The sequence below is a fragment of the Lissotriton vulgaris genome, chromosome 12 (assembly GCF_964263255.1).
Source record: "Lissotriton vulgaris chromosome 12, aLisVul1.2, whole genome shotgun sequence".
In the NCBI taxonomy this organism is placed as follows: domain Eukaryota; kingdom Metazoa; phylum Chordata; class Amphibia; order Caudata; family Salamandridae; genus Lissotriton; species Lissotriton vulgaris.
In genome coordinates, this window is record NC_141700.1 from 387,461,018 (window position 1) to 387,484,066 (window position 23,049).

Below are 23,049 nucleotides of genomic sequence, written 5' to 3' on the forward strand. Positions count from 1 at the left end.
ACGTACGAGCATGTTAAAATGTTCCAGGCGACTCTAGGCTGCTTTCCCGCCCTTGCAAGGTGTACCATTAAGGATTGTATCCTCCGAAAGAAATGGGAAGATAAGACCATGGGTACATTACTGAATAAGAAGAGGAATCGAGGAAGGATGACCATTTTCATTAGGGAAAGGTGCCCTAGTAACAATAACGGAAGTGAAATCCATTTCTCTATGTCATGTTCCAGCTTAGATATAGCACAGCCATAGTTTTCCTTAAGAACGACCTCAGAGTCCGTATGTAGGCATATCCCGAGATATCTAACCGCGTCCGTAGTCCACTGCAGTGGAAATTCCGGCTCAAACTTCTCCGTGGCGGGAGTCAAGGGGAACATGATAGATTTAGTCCAGTTAACATGTATGCCCGAGGGAAAGCCGAACAGAACCACCTCACGGAGGACTGAAGGGAGGTGGGTCGCAGGGTCCCTAACATAGAGTAGCGTATCGTCTGCGTAGGTAGATACAATTAAGTTGTATGTAGGGAAACGGATGCCTCGGTGACTGTGGTACTCTCGCAGGGCACATGCAAGAGGCTTGGCTGCTAAAGCCTAGAGTTTCGGGGAGAGGGGGCATCCCTGTCTCGTCCGTCTACCTATAACGATGGGCTCCGTAACCAGTGGTCCAATACAAATGCGCACCATTGGTAAAGCATACAATACTGCCAAGAGTTGTAAAAATAATTGCCCCACGCCCATCCTACTCAAGACCTGATGTAGGAAAGACCATTCAACCGAGTTGAATGCCTTCTCCATATCTAAGAAGACAGCCACAGCCGATACCTCCGGGTGCGTGTGCTGAAACGCGGTGAGGACCATGCTGATGTTGCACGTGAGGTTGCGAGAGGGAACAAAACCCAACTGCTCTGGGGCCACCACAGAGGTGACCAAAGGTTGTAGGCGATTGGAAAGGAGCTTAGCAAAAACATTTGTGTCAACATTAATGAGTGAGAGTGGGCGGTACGAGGCGCAGTCTCCAGGGTCCTTGCCTGGTTTAAGAATCGCAACGCTAATAGCCTCTCTCATGGAAGGCGGCATTGTACCCAAATCGGCCATGTCATCGAACAAAGGAAGCAGGTGTGGTATCAGGAGATCGGAAAAAGTCTTATAGAAGGCCACCGTAAGGCCATCACTGCCCGGTGCACTCTCACCTTTCATTGCTGTAAGAGCCAGAACAACCTCTTCCCTATCAAATGGGTGAGCAAGGAATTTGCGATGTAGGTCAGAGAGCCATGGAAGCTCGATATGGGATAGATAATCAATGATACGCGTAGACTTTCGCATAATATTCATGAAAGCGTTCCGCAACTAGCTCATTCAGGAGTGGTACATCCGTGGACTCCGATCTCAGCACCGGGATAGAGGCCCTATCCCTGCTGCGCTTAGCCAGGTGAGCCAGAACAGAGCCCGGGCGTTCACCCTCGCAATAGCTCCGGGCTGTGGCAAACTTCCCAAGATTCTTGACCTCCGAGTCAGCCTCCTCATTATACTCTCGAAGGACCCTCGCTATAGCCTGATTTATAGACTCGTCTCCAGTCTGCATCCTCAGGGACTCCAAATCCATGAGTTTATTTTCCAATATTCTGAGTCTGCCCCTAATTGATTTCAGCACCCCTGCATGCTTAGAGATAGTGACTACCCTAGCATATAGTTTGAACATCTCCCAGACAGATTGAAATTAATTAACCGACCCTACATTCGTTTCAAAGAAGACTTCCATCGCCGTCAACAATTCCTCCTTAAAGAGGGGATCCAGCAAGGAGTATGGAGGAAAACGCCAAGCAAATGGCGGGATCCGTCGTGCAGGCATGTTGCAAGTCACCAAGATCTGCGAATGATCTGAATAGGTGCGCGGCAGAACTACGCAGGATTGCACACTAGGGAGAAGATGAGTCAACACAAACGAATAGTCTATCCTCATATGTAGTGAGTGAACCCACCCAGTGCCGGGTGTCTGTGGCACCAGACATCGGTTAAGTCCAGATTGGTGAGCTGTGTAGAGAGAGTCCGCGCAGAGGCCGAAGGGAGATGTGTCGGGCCATCCGATCTGTCTAACCCAGGGTGCCGTGTCAGATTGAAGTCCCCACCCCAGCAGACCAGCCTGTCAGAATGCGTGGTAATTTTTGCAGCTAGGTCAATATAAAAGTCAGGAAGGTCAAAGTTGGGGCCATATGTGTTTACAACGCGCATGTCTACACCTTTGCCGTAGCAGCCAGTGATCGCATATCTCCCAGCACTGTCCGTGACTAACGGTGTCCATCTTTGGGAGGACTTCGGGTTGAACCAAGTAAGGACACCCCTAGCAAGTGTGGTGAAACCTGCCGCATGTACGTTGCCCCGAGCCCTCTATATCTAAGAATGGGACTGTCTAGAGGGAGGTGTGTTTCTTGCAGGATCGCAATGTCTATCCTATGTCTGGCTAAATATTGCGGGATTTTCCGCACTTTGCGGTGGTCATTCAGCACCCTTACATTCCAGGTCAGTAACTGTAAAGTGTCAGGAGATTAGTCCCCAACTGTCATTGCATCTGCCATAGTGAACGTGTGAGGGTCACCCTAAATATGTTAATTTTGTACATAATAAACTCAGCCGCCACAGTCCTGCCAGTTCGCATATCACGCTTTTCTGCTTTAAGCAATATAGCCTGTCCAAAACATCGAATAAAACAATTCCATTAAAATCCCCTTTCCAAACCCCCACCCACGCCTGCCCGACCCCAACTAGGCCGCGTACATCCCTCCGCCCCACAAGACACCTCCCAGCCCCCCACCGATACCCTGATACGAGAACAATCAAAAACCAATACCCCAAGCAGCACAACCCCTCCCCCTCCCCCCTGAACGCAAATAGGAATGCAGTGATTGTCACACGGGGGCAGATGTAGCCTGCAAATACAATACGTAATCCACTCAAAAAATATACAATGTACAATGCCCACCGTCACCCCCCCGTCCCAGTAACCAAAGAAGAAAGGGTGTCAATACTACACCATTAGGAGTTGCAAAGAATCTTAATCATCAGAATAGAATGTCTCAAACTGCAAAAATACTCAGAAACAGAGCACTCCCAGTACTAATAGAACGTGTTCCTCATAATGAGCGAGGTCTCTCACGCAGAATCATCAATAAGGAAAAGAGAGACGAACCTAGTAAAACATGTGAGCAGAATTTTACCTCCCACTTTCAGGGTTCAAAAAAGCAATTAGTTTGTGATAATTTAGAAAAGGATACCTGAAGAAAAATCGTCGTCACCTCCAGCCATCGCTGCTAGGCCACAAGCAGAGTCCCCCAACAAATAGTACACAAGCAAAGAAGAGTAATGAACATTCCCCCCAATCCCCCCCTCTCCATAAAAACGGTGAAACAGCATGTATCAGGGGTCACACAGCTTATATATGGCAATTAATTAAATCCTGCTCCTCCAAGGACCCCCCCGTCGAAGCGTCGTCGTCGTTCCTCGGTGATCGTTACTCCTTCTGCCAGTCTCTTAGAGCCTATTGCAATGCCTTGGGGTCTGTGAAGATCATGGACCTCTCTTGTCTGTTGATGCGCAGCTTTGCTGGATACAGCATGGCATAATCAGCTCCGAGTTCTCGTAGTTGGCGCTTCATAGGAGCAAACTGCTTTCTGGCCTCCTGCACCCTAGCCGTAAAATCTGGGTATAAGGATAGCACAGAGCCCTCATACTCCAACGGTTGCTTGTCTCTGGTGAGTTTCAAAGCCACGTCGCGGTCTCGGTAATTTAACAGCTTGGCAATAATGGGGCGGGGGGAGCCCCTGGCTTAGGCCGTGGGCCCAACGAGCGGTGTGCTCTCTCCACCACAAACATGGGTGAAAACGCAGTGTCGCCAAGCAGTTTCTTCAGTAGCCCCTCAGCGAACAGCTCCATGTTGCCAGTCTGCGTAGTTTCCGGAAGGCCCGAGACGCGCAGGTTGCATCGACGTGAACGGGCCTGCAAATCCTCGGTTTTGTCTAGAAGGGATTGCACAGCTCTGTCAATTTGCTTGGTCTCTGAATCAAGCGTAGTCTGAGCTTCCTCTTCCTCAGTAAGTTGGCGCTCCAACATATCTATCTGCTCCGAATGTTTATCAAGCCATTCAGCCATACGGTCCATGCGATATGTAAGTGCATCAATTTTTGTGCCCAGAGTAGTCATCCCTCCCTGTAGGTTCTTTTCCATGGCCAGGAGTATCCCACGCAGGTCCTGCTGCTGTGTCTCGTCTTTGATGTCGCGGTCCGCCGCTCCACCGCCTCCTGCGTCCTCCATCGTCTTGGGTCCTCTGGGGCCAAAGGAGAGCTTAGATTGCGTTCTATCTGAGCGCCCCATATCAACAGTCAGTGCTCCCCCTAGCACAGGGGCAAGGCCTCTAGCACTGAGTACTGCAAAGTAGACCACCACTCCCAAGCCCCACTGCAAGTATACTCTCGACAGGGCACACCACCAGGCCCAGCACCGGTTCCCGAGGGGGGCAATATTCCAAGTGTGGGGAGTCAGAATGAAGAAACTCCTGAGACCGCAAACATACAGCAAGGAAAAGCGTGCGGCCACGCGTCAGCGATATGCCCAGCAAAGTCTTAAAGATACTGCAGAGTGTATGGGTATCCGGTATCCCAAGCAACCAGTGCAGGGGCCCAACTTTTAGCAGCAAACAGCCAATGGACAGGGCTTATCTACGCCTAAATCGGCTCCAAGAGATGTGGCGTCGTCTCAAATATCAAAGGGGAAGCCACTGTGATCAGATCAATTGTGGTCCCCTACACACCTGGCAAAAGTTAGCCGCTGTTTGCTCCTTGCCTAGGCCCAGTGATCACCCCAAATGATGTCGGTGGGGAATAAAGATGGCGGTCATTATTCCCTAGGTAGGGCGGATCAACGGTCCAAACAGCCTGTGGAGGGGGAGAGTAACAACAGTCCAGGCGGGCGCAATCCCCAGTGCGGCCCACGCCAGGAGGCGACTCCACACAATAGACCTGGAAACCAGAGGGGGCCCCTTACCAGCCCGGGTCGCCAGTCTATGGCCGGGCCCCTCCTCGGTCAGCACTCCCAGTAGCACCAGTAGTGGTGGGTCAGGCCTTGTGGCAATGTTCACAGCCCTGGTGGGGGGGAAGGGGCGAGAGACCCGATGGTCGGAGCCCCCATTGCAGCCGCTCTCTCCCCCCCTCGGTCAACCCGTCCCAGCTCACCATCCCTCCAAGACTCCGCAGCTCCGATTTCAGCGCCCACAGTGTCATGCGGGGATGCAGCGGCAGAGGTCTCGTCCTGCGCCACGGGGATCGCCAAACTTGAGGCCACGGCTTCACAGGCCCACTTCTCGCTCCGGCCGACACCCTCCGATCTCGTCTCGTCGGGCAGCAAACTTGAGCCAAAAATCAGGAAATCGTGCCCCCAGCCACAGCACTCGCTCCGCTGTCGCAGTTCAAGGAGATATCAGTGCAACTCAGCAGGATATCTGAAGGATCATTTAATGGGACGGATGAGCTCCGGACTCAGGCGGCCATCTCGGTTGCCGGCTAGCTCCGCCCCCCCACGAAATGTATTACTTATGTTTGAAGATGAAGCCAAAAATGGTGTAAAACAAATGTTCTCCTCTTCTAGATTCTCACACTTCTTCCCCAACCCAGATATGTGGGTGGGGCTTTCACTCATGACTAGAAAGGACCCAAAATGCTGTGTTATTCGAAATTCTATCAATTATTTGGTTGTGGGTATCTACTATATTTGAGACTTTACTTGGGTCAACCCTCAAGAAAATCTAACAACCCAAGGAGTTTCAGAAAAATAGTCCCTTGGGGGGAGTCCAGGGTCATGTAGCTGAATGGATCATGTCACAATTATTTACACAATGTGTGCAAATGTCAAACCTTGACTAAAAACATGCTTTCTTCATCTTTCTATGAGAGAAAATTATGCACTCTGTGGGGATCACAAAACATATCACTACCCTGCTTTTGCACACTTCTCCAAGTAAGCATAACAAGCAAGTTGCATGCATTTGTTTGTCTAGGACATTGTAGGTGAAAATGCAATGCGGGAACATCAAGAATTTTCCATTGAATTTCAATCTGTCTAGGGATGTAGTTAACAGCGCTTGTTGGGTCAATGGACTACCAGCACAGAGAGAAACTCACCAAACTCAGACATTTCCATAAATCCATGCCACCCCAGACTGGTGGGCAGTCTGGGATGAAAAATGGAGCAAATGTGTTTTAAAGAAGCTCTTATATCCCTCCTACGTAGACTTCTGCTATGGTTGCCAAACGATATGGTTCTTGTGGTGAGAAGACAGGCCCATTGTCTCCACAGAAGGTGTCGGCGGGGCTGCAATTTAGCTCCATTCCTCTTTTTATTATGTACAAATCGTTTAAATGCTTTTTTAATAGAGAAGGAACTTAATTTCCCAAAAATTGGAGGGAACTCGATTCCGTTGTTATCTTGCGCGGATGATGCTGTTTAATGGTTCTGACAACCAACAGCCTCCAAAGCCATTGAATGCTTTTACTGATTTTAGGGCAGCATTAGACCTAAAAGTAAATGTTATTAAACCTTGCGTCATGCTGTGTAATGAAAACAAGGACATTTGAAGTTAGGGGCAAGACCATTGACAAGCTGAAAAATGTTACATACCAAGGGAATATTTTTAATGAAACTTTAAATTGGGACCAGCTTATTACAGCTAAGGTACAGCACATGAGTCGGTGATAGCTAGGCCATAAACCAGCGACAGAACTGGTTAGCCTCTATAAAGCCAAATGTCTCCCTGTGGCATCCTATGTAGCGGGTGTCTGGGGCTATCATAAAACCCAGCAAATACAGGTTCTGGGAAACATTTAATAAGATATTGTTGCTGGTCCTAAATAGTGCCCCTACACTCTTTTATCACCAGGAACTTGGGTTAGCCTATCTTTTAATTGATATCACTCCAATTCTCTTACGGGCTAGGATCTGGTTACCTGAGGATTTAACGTTTTCAAGAGAAGTTATCAAAGACTGTACTAACTTAGATAGTGCATTGTCCATCCCTTGGCTCCATTTTGTGAAGGAAAATTATACAAGTTAAGATTGGGGCACTATTATGACATACCTACAAGTATTAATATAAATGCAAAAGATGTTATAAAATAAGCATTTTATGGTAGGGCACATCTGCGCTATGCACAAATCGTAGCATCAGGCCCCTCATGTTTATTCCTAGGTGAACAGAAAATGTACTTATCTTTTACTACTGATGATCAAACACGATTTTACTTGACTAAGTTTTGTTTAAGCACATTGCACTTTTTAGTGGCATTCCATAAACAATCAGGGTAGGTCCATAGTTTACCACCTTGTCCATGTGATAATCTGGATGCTTGGAGCACGTTGCACTTTATTTTATTCTGTCCCCTTTATAAAGAGTAGAGGGGGAAATTTTCAGCCCCAATTTTGAGGGAAATGCGGCCATGGACTTATATTGGTGGTTTTAATTTCTTACAGTCTTTGTCTACCCCAAGTACCTGCATTGCTGCCTTGAATTTTATTAGAGTTTCTATGTCTATAAGAAAACGCTATGAGCTAGAGTAACTTAATAATATCTGGGTTACCCTTTTATAAAAAACCAATTACATGGATGAAATCGTATGGGTGACATTAGAGATGGACGTTTGGGGTATGCTTTATTATTTACATTTTTATTGTCTGTTTTTATGTACGCCCTGTAATCATGATATGAAAACTTATTTTAGCAATACGTTTTATTGAACTTTATTGGTTCTTTGAATCAAATAAAGTGATTTTGACTGATTGATTGATAAAGAAAGCAAACCACTCCTAGAAATAAGACTGACCCGTTCATAAGAAAATTACCTAAAATGAAAAAACAAAAAAATATTTTAACTTGCAGCACAAACATCAAAAAGACTAACTTAGATGAAATTACAGTTACAAAAATCAAAACAGACGTAATAATGCAAAACTCTACAAATGATGATTATGATTAGACAAAAAAAAAAACATTAATTGCAGATAACACAAAACAATTATGAAAAGGTACATGCACTTTGCCAGTGATATATGCGTGATATTATGAAAATCTGATTGACTCCTAGTCCCATGAGATTACCATGTTAACGTGTGTCAGTGATGGTAGAAAAATAGGTGTATCACTTACAAGCCTTTCCTCAGGGGTATGGAAGCGAATCTGCGAAAAAAAACGTGAAAGGAGCGATCAGCGGTGCTGTGTGTACGGTGGGCTGAAGGGTGAGAATTCACCCGTCTGTGACGGATTTAGAAACTAACCTGTAGGTATCTGGTTGTCGTGCTTCGGGCAGTTAGTGTCCTTCTGAACGACGGTACAGAAACAATCTGGCCGCGTTTAATGTGTTCAAACAGAAAAGTTCCGGTCATGTGACCATGTGGATAGACGAAAGACTATCAAATGTCTTGCCAGAAAAAAGCTTCGCGCTTGTGTGTGGAGTTACTGAATAATTCGGGCTTATTATGGATTGAAAATGCTAAGGTGAAAAAATAGAGATAAAAACGGGTCGGGCCAGGGAAGGTAATGTTGTGAAAAATAAGGTGTTGTAGAGTAAAAAACGGAGTAAAAAATGGAAAACTCTGAGAGGGGACTAGAGTACCCAATAGCAGGCACGAACCCCTGGTTCGAGCGCCATTGGATATGGTACTATGGTATTGAGCTATACAAGTGCTCAAGGGTTTATCTGTGTTCAAATATGTCTATGTGGCGGTGTTTTTGTGAGTAGTGTGATGTACACAGCCTTGTGATGGTTGTGATGTATCTATGCGAACAGTCACAGTAATTAACAAGGTATGGTCAGTGGAGCAATTATTACAGATAACATGACAATTCAATCCTGTCGTTCAAGCCAGCTGGCTTTTGCGTGGAAAGTTTTTGTATCCAAAAGTTCTCTCTTCTTAAGAGATGTTTTGTATTGTCTCTTCCCTCAATTTTCTGTATTGTTTCAAGAATGACAAACTTGATTTGTGAAATGTTGTGTTGTTCTTCCACGAAATGTGCTGATAAAGCTGATTTGGTGTTTTTCAATCGGATGTTAGATTTGTGTTCTGTTAGTCGAACTTTGATGCGCCGTTCCGTCTTGCCCACGTACATTTTTCCGCATGGACATCTTATTGCATATATCAAATTGCTTGTATCGCATGATGCATTAACTCTAAGTTTGATAGGATGGCCCTTCATTGGGTGATTGATTACGTTTCCCTTGATTATACTGTTGCAGTTGCCACAGTTCAGACATGGTTTGGTTCCAGAGAATTCTGTGGTCTTTGGGGGTTTGTTCTGGAGGATTTCTCCCAGGTTGTTTGCTCGTGTGAATGCAAATATTGGGGGAAGGTTGAAAGTTTGTTTGAAGTCAGGTTCAATGTTTAGCAGTGACCAATGTTTCAAGATGATGTTTTTATTATTCCTGCTTGCTGTTGAAAATTTCGAAACCACTACTGTCCGTGTTTGTTCTGGTTTGGCTCTGGGTGTTAAAAGTTTTGATCTTGTTAGTTTATCAATGCTTCCTTTAGATTGATCGATCAATCGAACAATTTATAAAAGTGTTATGAATAGTTTTTAAAATATAGCTGAGCTTGTAATTCTAAGTGATTTAGAATGTATTATTATTTTGTAATAGTAAAAGTATCTTGTGATGGTAGTTTGTTGGATTTGTATATGGATTGGGTGGGAAGTTAATTAGGTAATAAATATTTAAGAATTATTTATGTATTTTATACAATCACAAGATTGGTATTTAATATGTCATTTATGTAATACTGGTTTATTTCCATTATATGTTATTTGTGGGCTGTTAGGTTTGTAGGGGTGTAGGTGGAGAAGCTTATTAAGCAGCAATAAATTGACAATTTACTATTAGTTGCAAACTAATTATTTAATAACATTTTAATTATGTAATTTATAGGATACTTATTTATTTCACTTATATTTTAGTTGTGGGCTGCTGGGTTTGTAGGGTTGTAGGGTGGGAAGTTCATTAGGTAAAAATGTATTAACAATGTATTATTAATTGTATTTAATAATTTAATTCATTTATAATTCTGTAGACTATGAAACTATTTTGCTTATATTTTAGTTGGGAAATACTAGCCTTATAGGGTTTAGAGTAGTAAGTCAATTAAGTAATAATGAATTACGGGGATATGTCAAATAGACCATTACTGAAAGCCTATAAGGCAATGATACCCCCACACGTGCAGTATGCAGCCGAAGTTTTATATTTGAGCGGGAAGAATATTTGGGACATTGAGGAGGGGAAATGTGTAAAACCGTTGATGTCACTGCCCGGCTCCTCCATGATTCAGGCAATCTGCTTGGAATTAGGCGTGACCTCATGGAACATACAGGTACAAGTGGCCCTTTTAAGATTTTGGAAAAGATTGGGATCCGAGAAGTCACAAAAGTGTCACAATGGTGTAAAGAGGAGATCTTGCACTGCGACTTAAATTGGCCCAGCAGGATCAGAATGAAATTGTGCGCACTGTGTAAAAATTTAAATGTGAAATTTGACCAGGCGACACTGTCGGTTGAAGCCTCAAATGCGGAGCTTAGAACAACAGGAAGAGAAATATCCAGGCAAAATGATATGATATATTAGAAAAAGAAAGTGTCAGTCCATTATATGATAAATAGTTGGGAGAATGATACATGGTATCCCTATTTGGATACACTACCTAATGCTGGATTAAGAGCTGAGGTGCTCCGATGGGGAATAGGGATTAACTGTTGGGTATCTCAGAGAAACAGAAAAGCAGAATTGGTACAGCCGGATTGTAAATGCCGCTGTGGATTAGGTACCAAGTGTGATAATCTACATCTACATCTTACTAGACTGTCAAAAATGGGTGTCACAGCGGAAACTGTTTTTGCGACCCTTGTTTTTAAAATATGGTATAACTGACACCTCTTAGCAATTAACCTACTTACCGACATGCCAAATCTTGATATAGCAATAGCTATGGCAAAATATATGAAGGCGGTAAAAAGGACTCTGTTGGAATCAAATATGGTTCGATAGAAATTGGCACGAAGTAACAGTAGGTCACGCTCTGGAAAATTGTGTCTAGGGTGGAACGCTATTCCTAAATTAAAGCTTGACTGTATTGCTGATTTCAATATTGGGTGTAGTGCTGTATGAAAATATGTCTCTTTTTAAAGTATCTGTGGAATTTTTTATACATGTTTAAAGTATTTATTGTAATATGTATTTTGTTTGGAGACCAACGGTCTAATAAACATACTTTTACTACTACTACTACAATAATGAATTAAAAATGAACTGTTGATTTTTAATTAGTTATTTAATTTTTTTAAATATGTAATTTATGGAATAGTTAGTCTTATAGTTATATTTTAGGTGCAGGCTGCTAGGTTAGTGGGGTACAGGGTGGACAGTTGAATAATTAATAATTGATTAACACAAATGTATTAATTGGTAATTATTTTTTTATTGAATTGTAATTATGTAAGTGTATTAGTTGTTTAATGCGGGCGTACTATTGAGCAGGTGGGGCTGAATCGGCCAACGGTCGTGCGCAGCACCCACAAGGTAGTGCTCTCGTCAGCCGTTGGTAGACGAGAGCATTGAAGGGGTTAATAGTGAGGCTAATAAGTGTTTCAGCTATCTTGAAGCACACTAAAAAAGCAACATGATATGTATGCTATCATAAATACCTCACACATAATGTTGTTTACATTAATATATGGCAAAATAAATAACTAAACATGTAAAAATAAATAAATAAATACCTTGGTAATTTCATGCTGCAATACATGGACCCTTATATAGGTGCAATCATACACCTATTCTGGGACGATATTGATATAATTCATATAGTTACTTTCAACTGTGTCTCTTAAAATAGCAGCATCATAGCAGACATTACGAGAAGAAAATATCAACTTGAAATTTCATCTGATGTATATATGTGATACTCATGTGTGCACTAATATCCCACACAAAAATAATAATAATGATAATTCATCCAGCAGGGGCTGAGAAAAAAGTGGGACCTAAAGAACAAAATCCCCATGCATTTTCCATAAACTTCTTTATGACGGGCTGCAGAAAAAACTGCTTAATGGAATTACACTAAATTCAACAGGAAGCCAGATCTTGGTCCTTAGATTGTACTTTTAGTAGGAAATTGGTGTAAATCTGTCAGCAGTTTTTGAGATAATAAGGGTCAAAGAAATATAGATATTTGGACTGTTGGGCTTGTGAGAGTCTCCCAGAGTCTTGAGGGAGCAAAAATTTGAAAATAGGGCATTCTGATTGGTACAGAGAGTTTAATCTCCCTTGGACCACCTCCCTCCTGCAGGAGCCAGACTCCTGCTCAAGCGAGCACTCTGATTGACTACCAGCAACTTGAGAAAATACTGCTGACAGGCATTACTAGACTTGGGAACTTAGGGCCACATGTATCACACAATTTTTCATTCACAAACAGTGCGAATCGGTAATTTAAGCCATTTGCTAATGCAAAATATCATTTCAAGATGTATTAAAGGCTTTGTAGTCATAATTTTAGGTAATCACAATTTTTTGCGATTTCTTAAAATTGCGAAATCAAATAGGGAATTTCAATTTGTGATTCTGTAAGCACATGTACCAAGCGTTTTCTAAATGCAAACTGTGCATTTAGGAAATGTTATTAACATTGACTCTGAGTCAATGGTACCCATGTGCAATTTTAGATAAATGTAATTTTCCCAAAGTGCCATGTATCGCTCACATGCCCCTAGGGCATTGTGTGTGCTTTACATTTCCTCTTTTTTGAGGGGGTGCTTCAGGAAGGCACTGGGCCCATGGGCACCCTTGGTTTTGTATTATCTAATGTGTGATTACCTGTTAGGTAATTGCAAATTAGCTCATGTAAATCATTCGCACCTATTGGCATTCAGGCCAATATGAATGAATGAGTAGTAATACCTAATAGTGATTTTTTAATTGCAATTGCAAATCTTTAGGAGTCTCGATTAGGTAATTGCAAGCTTCATACATACCATTTTGCATTTCTTAACCCGTTTAGCGGGGCGCAAAATCTGCCATGCTGCGGGTGTTCTATTGCGTGGGTGGGGCCGTGACAGCCAACGGAGTGTCTGCTTAATTCAGACACTCTGTTCATCACCACCCCCTTTTCTGAATCGTTTTTGGCCACTATAGGTGTGGCAGGGTATACTCAGACATGAGTCCCTTTCTCACTGCACCATCAGGATTCAAGCAAGCCGGGCTGAAGAAGGCTGAAATGCCAGAAACCGGTCCCCGGTAGCTTGTCTCCTTTCTGGTGAAGAATTGGCTTGGTAGTTTAGTCTGCCCTGTTCCCATGACGCACTGGGCCAGGGACAGACTGATTTGCATATAGCCAGGTTCTGAGCTGGGATGGTGCAGTGAGATAAATAACGGTGATGGATCAAGCCCTGATCTTTGGACTGGGTAAGAGTGGTCTGCTTAATTCAGACACTCTGTTCATCACCACCCCCTTTTCAGAATCGTTTTTGGCCACTATAGGTGTGGCAGGGTATACTCAGACATGAGTCCCTTTCTCACTGCACCATCAGGATTCAAGCAAGCCGGGCTGAAGAAGGCTGAAATGCCAGAAACCGGTCCCCGGTAGCTTGTCTCCTTTCTGGTGAAGAATTGGCTTGGTAGTTTAGTCTGCCCTGTTCCCATGATGCACTGGGCCAGGGACAGACTGATTTGCATATAGCCAGGTTCTGAGCTGGGATGGTGCAGTGAGATAAATAACGGTGATGGATCAAGCCCTGATCTTTGGACTGGTTAAGAGTGGTCTGCTTAATTCAGACACTCTGTTCATCACCACCCCCTTTTCTGAATCGTTTTTGGCCACTATAGGTGTGGCAGGGTATACTCAGACATGAGTCCCTTTCTCACTGCACCATCAGGATTCAAGCAAGCCGGGCTGAAGAAGGCTGAAATGCCAGAAACCGGTCCCCGGTAGCTTGTCTCCTTTCTGGTGAAGAATTGGCTTGGTAGTTTAGTCTGCCCTGTTCCCATGATGCACTGGGCCAGGGACAGACTGATTTGCATATAGCCAGGTTCTGAGCTGGGATGGTGCAGTGAGATAAATAACGGTGATGGATCAAGCCCTGATCTTTGGACTGGGTAAGAGTGGTCTGCTTAATTCAGACACTCTGTTCATCACCACCCCCTTTTCTGGGCCGACGGCAACGGCAGCAGCTAATGGGTTAAATAGTGATTACCAAAAAATTGCTATTTAAGGAATGCAAAATGTCTTTTTGATACATGTGGCCCTTAGTCCTCTGTTCAGAAGTTATAAAAGAAAAAAATATATATGGGGGCAGGGAAGGGATCCCCAGACCTTGACGGACCCCTCAGTGCCAAATAAGAAAAAAGATGGCAATGGTCTCACAGGATCGAATAAAAAACCTCAAATGTTGGCCGGGCCACATTATAAGCCTTGGCTGTGCTTCTAAAGGAGAGGGGGCAAGATGCCCCCCACCAAGCCTCTTGAGCCAACCAGGGACTCCACCCCTGGGGCAAGAAGCAAAACAATTTTTATGGGGAGGGGGGACACAAAGCCTTTCTCCTCAAACTTTTAGAGGCCCGGGGGAGCCCACCCCTCGAACCATTCTTATTAATAATAGGGAGGGGTCTGCTGGGCTGAATATTATTTTTATGGAGAGGGGGACAGGGAGCTCATCCCTGGGGTGCCACTATGAGGGATAATTTTGTCGATAAGATCAATGCTGCTGAAAACTCATCAAAAACTTTGTTTAATATCATTAAGGAATTCCCTAACCCTCCAGCCTTGGCCTGCCCGATCTCCCCTAGTCAAAATCTCTGTGACGGTCTTTCAAATTTTTTTCATGATACAATCACTAATATTTCTTCCACTTTTAATCAGGATTGTGCTCTCCCTTCACTTGATGCCAAGGCCTCCCTAGATGAGGCGTTTGTCTAATTCAAAAGCCAATCTATGGAATCCGCTCTGATATTGCTGCAGTGGTGTAAATCAGGTTCTCCACTTGACCTTGCTCCTGCACTGGTGTTAAGCACGCTTGCTCCCCTTGTTATAAGACTGCTTCTTTCAATTTGGAACACATCCCTACTCTCAGGTCTGTTCCCTACCTCATGGAAGCAGGCCATGCTAATTCCAATCTTGAAGAAGGTTGACGCTGACTCCTCATTGTTCAGCAACTATCGGCCCATTTCGCTCCTCCCTAAGCCAGCGAAAATCCTAGAAAAAGTTGTACAAGAGCAACTAGCCAATTACCTTGAGTCTAGACAACTAATCCATGACACTCAGTCCGGATTTACACCGGGTTTTAGCACAGAGACCGCACTACTTGAGGTGTCTGAGACCATTCGGGAATGCGTGGATGCAGGCGAGGAGGCCATGTTTTTGTGCGCCTAGAGCGCTGCTCCGCGTTATTTTAAATCATCCCGTTTTCTGCATTTAATTTTAATTTCTTTCTTCTTCACCTTGTTTTTAGAAATGCTCTCCGGCCCCTTACTTGCACTATAAAACTGTTGCATGCCCACCGCAGTTTTGCGGGTCCGGTTCTGGGGAGGTTTGTGGTGGGGAGTGACATCTTGAGCTGGGCAGGGAGTAGCGGTCGCCATCTTGGAGCGTCCCTGCGTCCGGCCACGCTGAGAGCTGGCTATTTAAAGCTCGCCTCTTAGCGCGCATCGGTGGCGCGAAGCGGAAGCGCCTTCCCTGCGCCTGAGTCGTGCCAGAGTCCTGCCCATCTGCGCTCGTCAGCGTCTCGGAGGCCGACGAGGTAGGATCTGCTGACTGTTGTGTCTTAGTTTGGGTGTATGGTTTCTTCATTCATGCTAACGTATTCATCCTCGGAGCTTTTTGCTCTGCGCAGACAATCATCCTATTGCCACTATGTTCTGCCGTGTGGTCGCTCTTTTCAAAAGGGCTGCACAGCATGTGGCTGGCGGGCCTCAACTCTGAATGTCTCTGTCACGTTGTCCCCTCCTATGCGTCATCATTGCTCTCTCCTGAATACCAGATCACTCAGCAGACATGCTGTTGACATACGGAATTTGTTGTCGGCTCTGAAACAACTTGCCTGTTCCTCACGGAGACCTGGCTAGGAGAGTGCTCAGGGCCTGACCTGGAGACTGCCATTCCTTCAAATTATAATATCTATAGGAAGGATAGAGTGGGAGGCAGAGGCGGGGGTGTGGCTCTGATTGTGGACAAGAGTATCCCCTGCTCTATCTATTCCGTTGAGAATATCACCGGGTGCGAAGCCTTAGGTTTTACCCTTAGGCTCTCTCCCAGTCAAACGTGTACTGGGATCCTTGTCTACAGAGCCCCCGGGCCCCTGGGCTCTTTTCTGGATGACCTCCAGGTATCACTGTCGGTGCCTTGCCTAAGATCCGAGCACTATATCCTGCTGGGGGATCTGAATGTCCATATGGACAATGTAGCTGATCCTGATTCCATCAAACTGCAGGATATTAGTGCTCCTTTGGGGCTGTTTCCTTATATTACCATCCCCACGCATGTCAAGGGCCACACCATTGACCAGATTTTTTCGACCAGGATGATGGAGGTGTTTGTGCCGCGTCCTGTGCTTTGGACAGACCATTTCTTAATTGATTTTTGCATTCTCTCTTTCGCCTCTACTGGCTCTAGAGCGCAGAAAGAGGGGAAACGGTCGGGGCGGCCTTTCCATCTAGTCACTGCGGAAATGTTGTCCAATGCTTTGTGCTGTCATCCATGTTGTCTCTCGGGTAACTAGGAGGAAGATTTAGACGCCATCCAGAAGTAGCTGGCAGCTAGATTTGATGAGCTGGCCCGAGCAAACCTGCTAAATCAGTGGCCAGATTTCTCTCGGCCCCGTGGTTTACTCCTTCTATGGGAAAAATGCGCCAGGACTGTAAGAAAGCAGAGAGAATGTGGTGGCATAAGTACAACCCGGAGGACAAATCTAAATATCGGGAGGTAGTTAGGAGCTATCGTAAGCATATTCTCGAGGGCAAAAAGGTTTTCCTGGAGCGCAGAATCAACGAGGCGGAAAACAGGAGCAAAGAACTCTTTAGAACTCTTTAGGATTGTAAAGGAGTTCATTTCCCCTCTTGCGAGCTCACCCTCCCACTCTCACTCTGAGGCCTGGATCAGTCAGCTGGGGGACTTTTTCATTAACAAAATCAAGTCCATTCAGGACTCCTTCCCAGACGCTAGCCTCGGCGCTTCCACAACTTATCGGGCCACTGTCTGTTTGTCACCTGATGATAGGAGTACTGTCCTTTCAGACTTTCCTTCCCTATCTGTAACTTCTTCCCTTGACCTTCTCTTGCGGCTTCAATCTGGATCGCCGCTGGATCTTTGCCCAGCGAAATGTCTTGGAAAATGAGCGCCTGCACTCAACAGCTTGATTAATCCGCTGCTCAACCTTTCCTTGACTACGGGCGAAGTTCCGCCCGGTCTGGAAGCACGCGCTGATCTTGCCACTACTCAAAAAGCCCACTCTGGATCCTCTTGTCCATGCTAAGTACAGGCCAATCTCCCTTCTCCCTGCTCTGGCAAAGGTGATCGAGAAACATGTACAGCTCTCTGTTTCCAACTATATAGAGAGCAATAACATCCTACATGACTCCCAATCGGGCTTCCGTGCTAATTATAGCACGGAGACAGCCTTGCTTGAGATCACCAATGCCATTAGGGAGGCGCTTGATCTGGGGGGGAAGGCAATTCTGGTTATGCTGGACTTGTCGGCGGCATTTGACACCGTCCCCCACGCCGGTCTCCTTTCTAGACTCTGGGAGATCGGCTTTCGTGAGACGTGTGGAACTGGTTTAAATCCTTTCTGACCGGCCGTCGGCAAGTGGTCTGGGCACCGCCGTTCTCTGCAGAAATGCCGCCGCTCGAGGTGGGGGTTCCTCAGGGGGTCTATCCTGAGCCCCACCCTTTTCAATATCTATATGGCCCCTCTGGCGGTGGTAGCCGAGTCCTTCGGTGCCCAGGTGATATCCTACGCTGATGACACCCAGCTCCTGTTTACATCTAAAAAGGGAGAGGCTTTTGATGGTGGTCTGATCAAGAAATGCCTGGGTGCGGTCTTCGACTGGTTTAGGCGGCACAGTCTGAAATGCAACTCCGACAAGTCGGAGCTGCTTTTTTTGGCTGTCCGCCGGATCCCAACTGGAAGACCTGGTGGCCCCAGGACATGTTTCCGCCCGATGTGGCCTCTGTGAAGGCTAAAAACCTCGGGGTACAATGTGACGACAGCCTTTCTTTCGGACCCAAAATCATCGGTCTATCTGGGAAATGCTTTGGCATTTTGAAAATGCTGCGTACGTTTCTTCCTTTGCTATCTCTGCAGCACAAAAAAATCATTGTGCAGTCTCTGATCGGCTCGCGTTTAGACTACGCAAATGCCCTATATATTGGGCTGCCTAAATACCTGTTGGCCCGATTGCAGATTGTGCAGAACTCGGCCGCAAGAGCCATTTTTGGACTCCCACACAGGGCGAAAGCCTCGGAACTTCTAAGGAGACTGCATTGGCTGCCCATTGCCAAAAGAATCATCTTTAAGGTGTTGACCCTAGCATTTAAAGCCCTCCATTCAATTGGCCCAAAGTATATGGAGAAGCATCTGGCTTTCTATGTCCCGAGGAGGTCGCTTCGGTCGGCCTTGTTGGCCAAAGCCGTTGTCCCCCCTATTAAACTTGCCAGTATCGGAGGGCGTTCCTTCCGATACTTGGTTCCGCGTTGCTGGAATGAGCTACCTCTTTCCTTAAGAAAGTTAAACAGTCTCCTTGCCTTCAGAAAGGAGCTGAAAACTTGGCTCTTTGCAGCATGATTTTTCTCTGACGGGACCTACGTGAACTGCTGTGTTGTGTTTCTTTTCTGCATCTCTCTTTGCCAAAGCGCCGGGACGCCCCCTGGGGTAGCCGTGCGCTATAAAAGAGTTTCAAACATAACATAACATAACATGTTGGTCCTCCTCGACCCGTCTGCGGCTTTCAATACCGTCTCTCATGATATTCTATTAGATAGATTGTTCAATCTTGGTATACGGGGTTCTCCTCTGGCTTGGTGCAGATCTTTTCTGACGGGCAGATCACAGCAGGTCTTTCTCCGGCCTTTTGTCTCTGAAGAAAAACCTCTTCTCTCTGGAGTTCCACAGTGCTCAGCATTGAGCCCCCTTTTCTTTAATATCTATCTCACTCATCTGGCGGAAGTAGTCGAATCCTTAATTACCTCCATTAAGTCACATACAGTGGGATTGCGAAGACGTCTTTGGAGGACATGCCCCCCTTTCTCCACTACTCTGCAAATGCGCCTCCTGGCAGACTACAGGATGGGGGATGATATCCAATTTACTCTGAGGGACTTTGGGGGCCAAGAAGCCCTCCTGGTACCTCCTCTAAGTTCTATGCAACAGAATTCCTGAGCGCTGGTCGGAGCCCCAGCACCCTTTCTTGACCCCTCTGCAAACATGACTACTACTTAAAGAAGCATCTTTCTGCCCCTCTGACTTAGAGGTAGTTTTTTATCCTCCTGGCCTATTATGTACTAGGGCCTTACAGAGGAGGTCATGCCAATCACAGAGGTACCCCAACGCATAGTGTTCCCTAATGTATGTAGGTGTTTTCTCTGTATTCTAAGTGTCTCTTAGCATAGCACTGGCTCTAGACCTGGTTAGTCAGAGTCAGTTACCACCAGTACCCGCCAGCAAAAAGTTGGGGGCACAGGAAGACTTTGCAACAAGACCTCTTTCTGCTCCTCTGTTGTTTTGTTTTTTGCACATCTCTTGCCTCTTTCTGCATCTTTCTTAGTCTTTCTGCACACGTCCTACCTCTGTAGGCATAGTTAGAAAGTAGCATGTAAAAAACATTTGAACTTCACTGAAAAAAACACAAGTTTCAGAGACGTTATAGTTAGAAATTAACATTTAAAAAACGTTTGAAATTCATTGAAAAAAACACAGTTTTCAGGGACGTTATATAAATTAGCATTTAAAAAAATGAAGAAATTCACTGAAAAAACTCACTGGTTTAAGGGACGTTGTAGTTAGTTGGACATTTTACTCATACAAAACTAGAGAAATACAGTTGTTATAGTTAGTTCAGGGAATTATAACTCGCGCCCCCGCAATACACTGCTGATGACATCACATATTACATTATTCATGACATGGTCAGTGACATCACTGATGACATCTCAAATGACATCACCAATGATATCAATAGTAGATGCGACTAAATATATTGACTTAATTGGAAACTGAGACATCACCAATGAAAAATACAGTTCAATAATGAAGAACTTGCTGGATGAAATATAGCAAGACAGGCGAGCAATACGAAGAATTGAACTTGAACTCCAGGAACACCAAGTAGAATACTGCTGGAAGTATCCTTTGGTTCTACAATTAAACTAAGGTCAAAGTCTCACATAATAAAATCTCTAGAGGATTGCAAGAAGATATTGGGACTCTCAGATGTTAGTGCTGAAGACAATATAAAAGACTTGAGGCCATGTAGGATGAGGCAAACTGTTTGTTGGGAAGAATTAGAGTCCTCCTACAGTGAGAACAGGAGATCAGCCAAATATTGATTGCACCCATTTCAGAGATGTACTTTGTAGCAACACTAATAATGTTCTGATGCATGAAAATATGAAACTGTACAAATGTGACATGCATTGTGGGTAAAAGGAGAAGCTGTAAACAGGTATGGTACTCACCATCACACATGTGGTATTTCTTTGCTCCACCTTTGAGGTATACATTTATTTTATTCACTTAACATGTAAGTTGTTGGAAGGGAAGGGAGAGCAATTGACAGGTTAGAGGGGAGTACAACTGAATGTGGAAAGACCAGTCACTGGCTGGAAGTATTCCGCTACTGGAGCAAAAACAAAAGAGGAATTAACATTAGGAGACCTCCTGATGAAACCATGATATGGTAGAAACAACCGTCTAAACTTATAGACGAAACACCATAAAGTTTGGATAGCTTCACTTAATCATAGGCCTGACATAATCTGTCTCCTAGAAACACACTTATTGAGTAAGGATGTTCATCTGTTGTTACATTGGTTTTCTCCTAAGCTCTAAATACTGGAGAGAAAGGGTTTACAAGTTTTCCATATAATACAAGACAATACAGAGGGGAACATCATCTGAGTAGGGCATGTTAATCTAGTTATGGACCTACTTGCTGATATAAATCCTCAGAATGCATTTGTCAATGGGAGAATGTCAAAGTCTTTGAAGATGTCATTTTAAATTTGGGAGTCAGAGACATGTGTTGAGTGCTACATTCAAATGACAAGGGGTATTCCTTCTTCTTTCATCTCCACAGGACATATTTTAGGATTGACTTGGCACATATTTGGGGGTTACTGAAAAAAAGTAGAAAGAGGCCCACTTTCTTTGTTGAATGACATTGCATCTCATATTATTGACTTCTGATTTTGATCAGGGGACACCTGACATATGCAGGGATACATGGTGATTAAACATACCTCTACCAAACAAAAAAGTATATGAAGACAATATCAGGCAACAGACAAAGGAATAGTTTGAACTGAATGATAATGCACCTGTCCCTACAAGAACACTAGGGAATGCCTTTAAAATAAATCAATTGTCAGGAATCATTTTGCCAGAGCATAATAGACTAGAAAAGGAATTGGAATTTTCTGAAGATAAAATTAGAGAACAACATCCATCTGGCAGGACTTAAATAGAGGGGCTCACTGCTGGAGTCATGTGCTATGACTAATCTTAGAGGTTAACTGAATATATTATTATCAGAAAGACCTCTACTGGAATGTGACAAACCTTTCATGAAGGAGCGAACAAAATCAGTTAAGATGTTAGCAGCCAGGTAAACGTCCAACAAGGTGATAGTGTGAATCCTGATGTCATTTGAACAATATGGAGGGCTAACAACCTCAGAAGGAAAAAAGAAGCAGGTCCTTGGACACTTCTTCCAGAAATTGTACTCTGGAGGAGCCACTAATGATATTGAACACAAAGCTTTTTTTTTAGAAAGTCTTTGCCTGACTAGATTTAGAACAAAAATACAGAATTTCTGGAGTGTACTATAAGAGTGAAAGAAATAAAGAACTTTAGTCGTCCCACAGCTGGCTAAAATGTATAATTATCTTCTGGTAGTGGATCCTGTTACACCAACTACGGAAGAAACTGCTAATACATTCATACTTAACAAGGTACAAAAACCTTGGTCAACAACTTGAAGCTGTACATATCTTATTGGACTGATCCATTAAATACCTTAAGATGAGTCACACACATATTTGACATCAACCAAAAACAGAAGACACCTCTAGTGATGTTTGTCTTAGATGATGAAAAGGAATTTGACCAGGTAGACTGGGGCTATCCGATAGGCTCAGACAAACATTGACTTGAATTATCCTTCTCTGGGCGCAAGAAAGCTGATTCATGGAAATAGATTAGGGTGTTTCTGTCACAGAAAGGTGTGACATTTATTTCCTCATGAGTCTTTTCTTTGTATGTTGTAACCCCAGCTCACAGGATTAGAAAAGCTGAATTCATAGGAGGAATGCAGTTTGAAGCAACAACAACCGAGCAAAATGCTGTAATTTTCACCCTGGCCTAATCTTAGGCTTATCCTTTTTAATTATACATCCCATGCATTTCTCAAAGATATCTAACTGTAGGATTGGCTTCCTTGTGATGTTTCTGGGTTGACCAAAATCAACAATACATCATCTTCCAAGAGGATAATTTGTTGTCCCGCCAAGCCAAAGCGAGTTCCTGTAATCTTCGGGACTCTCTGACTGTTGCTGTAAATGGCTATTTTTATAAGACAAACTGCAATGGAGACATCAGACAGCCTGGCGACTTTCCTTAACCAACTAAATACTTCTAAAATATATTCCCATTCACTGGAATCCTGGCCATATGTCTATATAGACAGAGAATATCAAGTTACAAAAATCAGTATTGTGGGAATTCTCTTTTGGTGACTTTCTCATAAAGGGAATATTATTGGTTTGA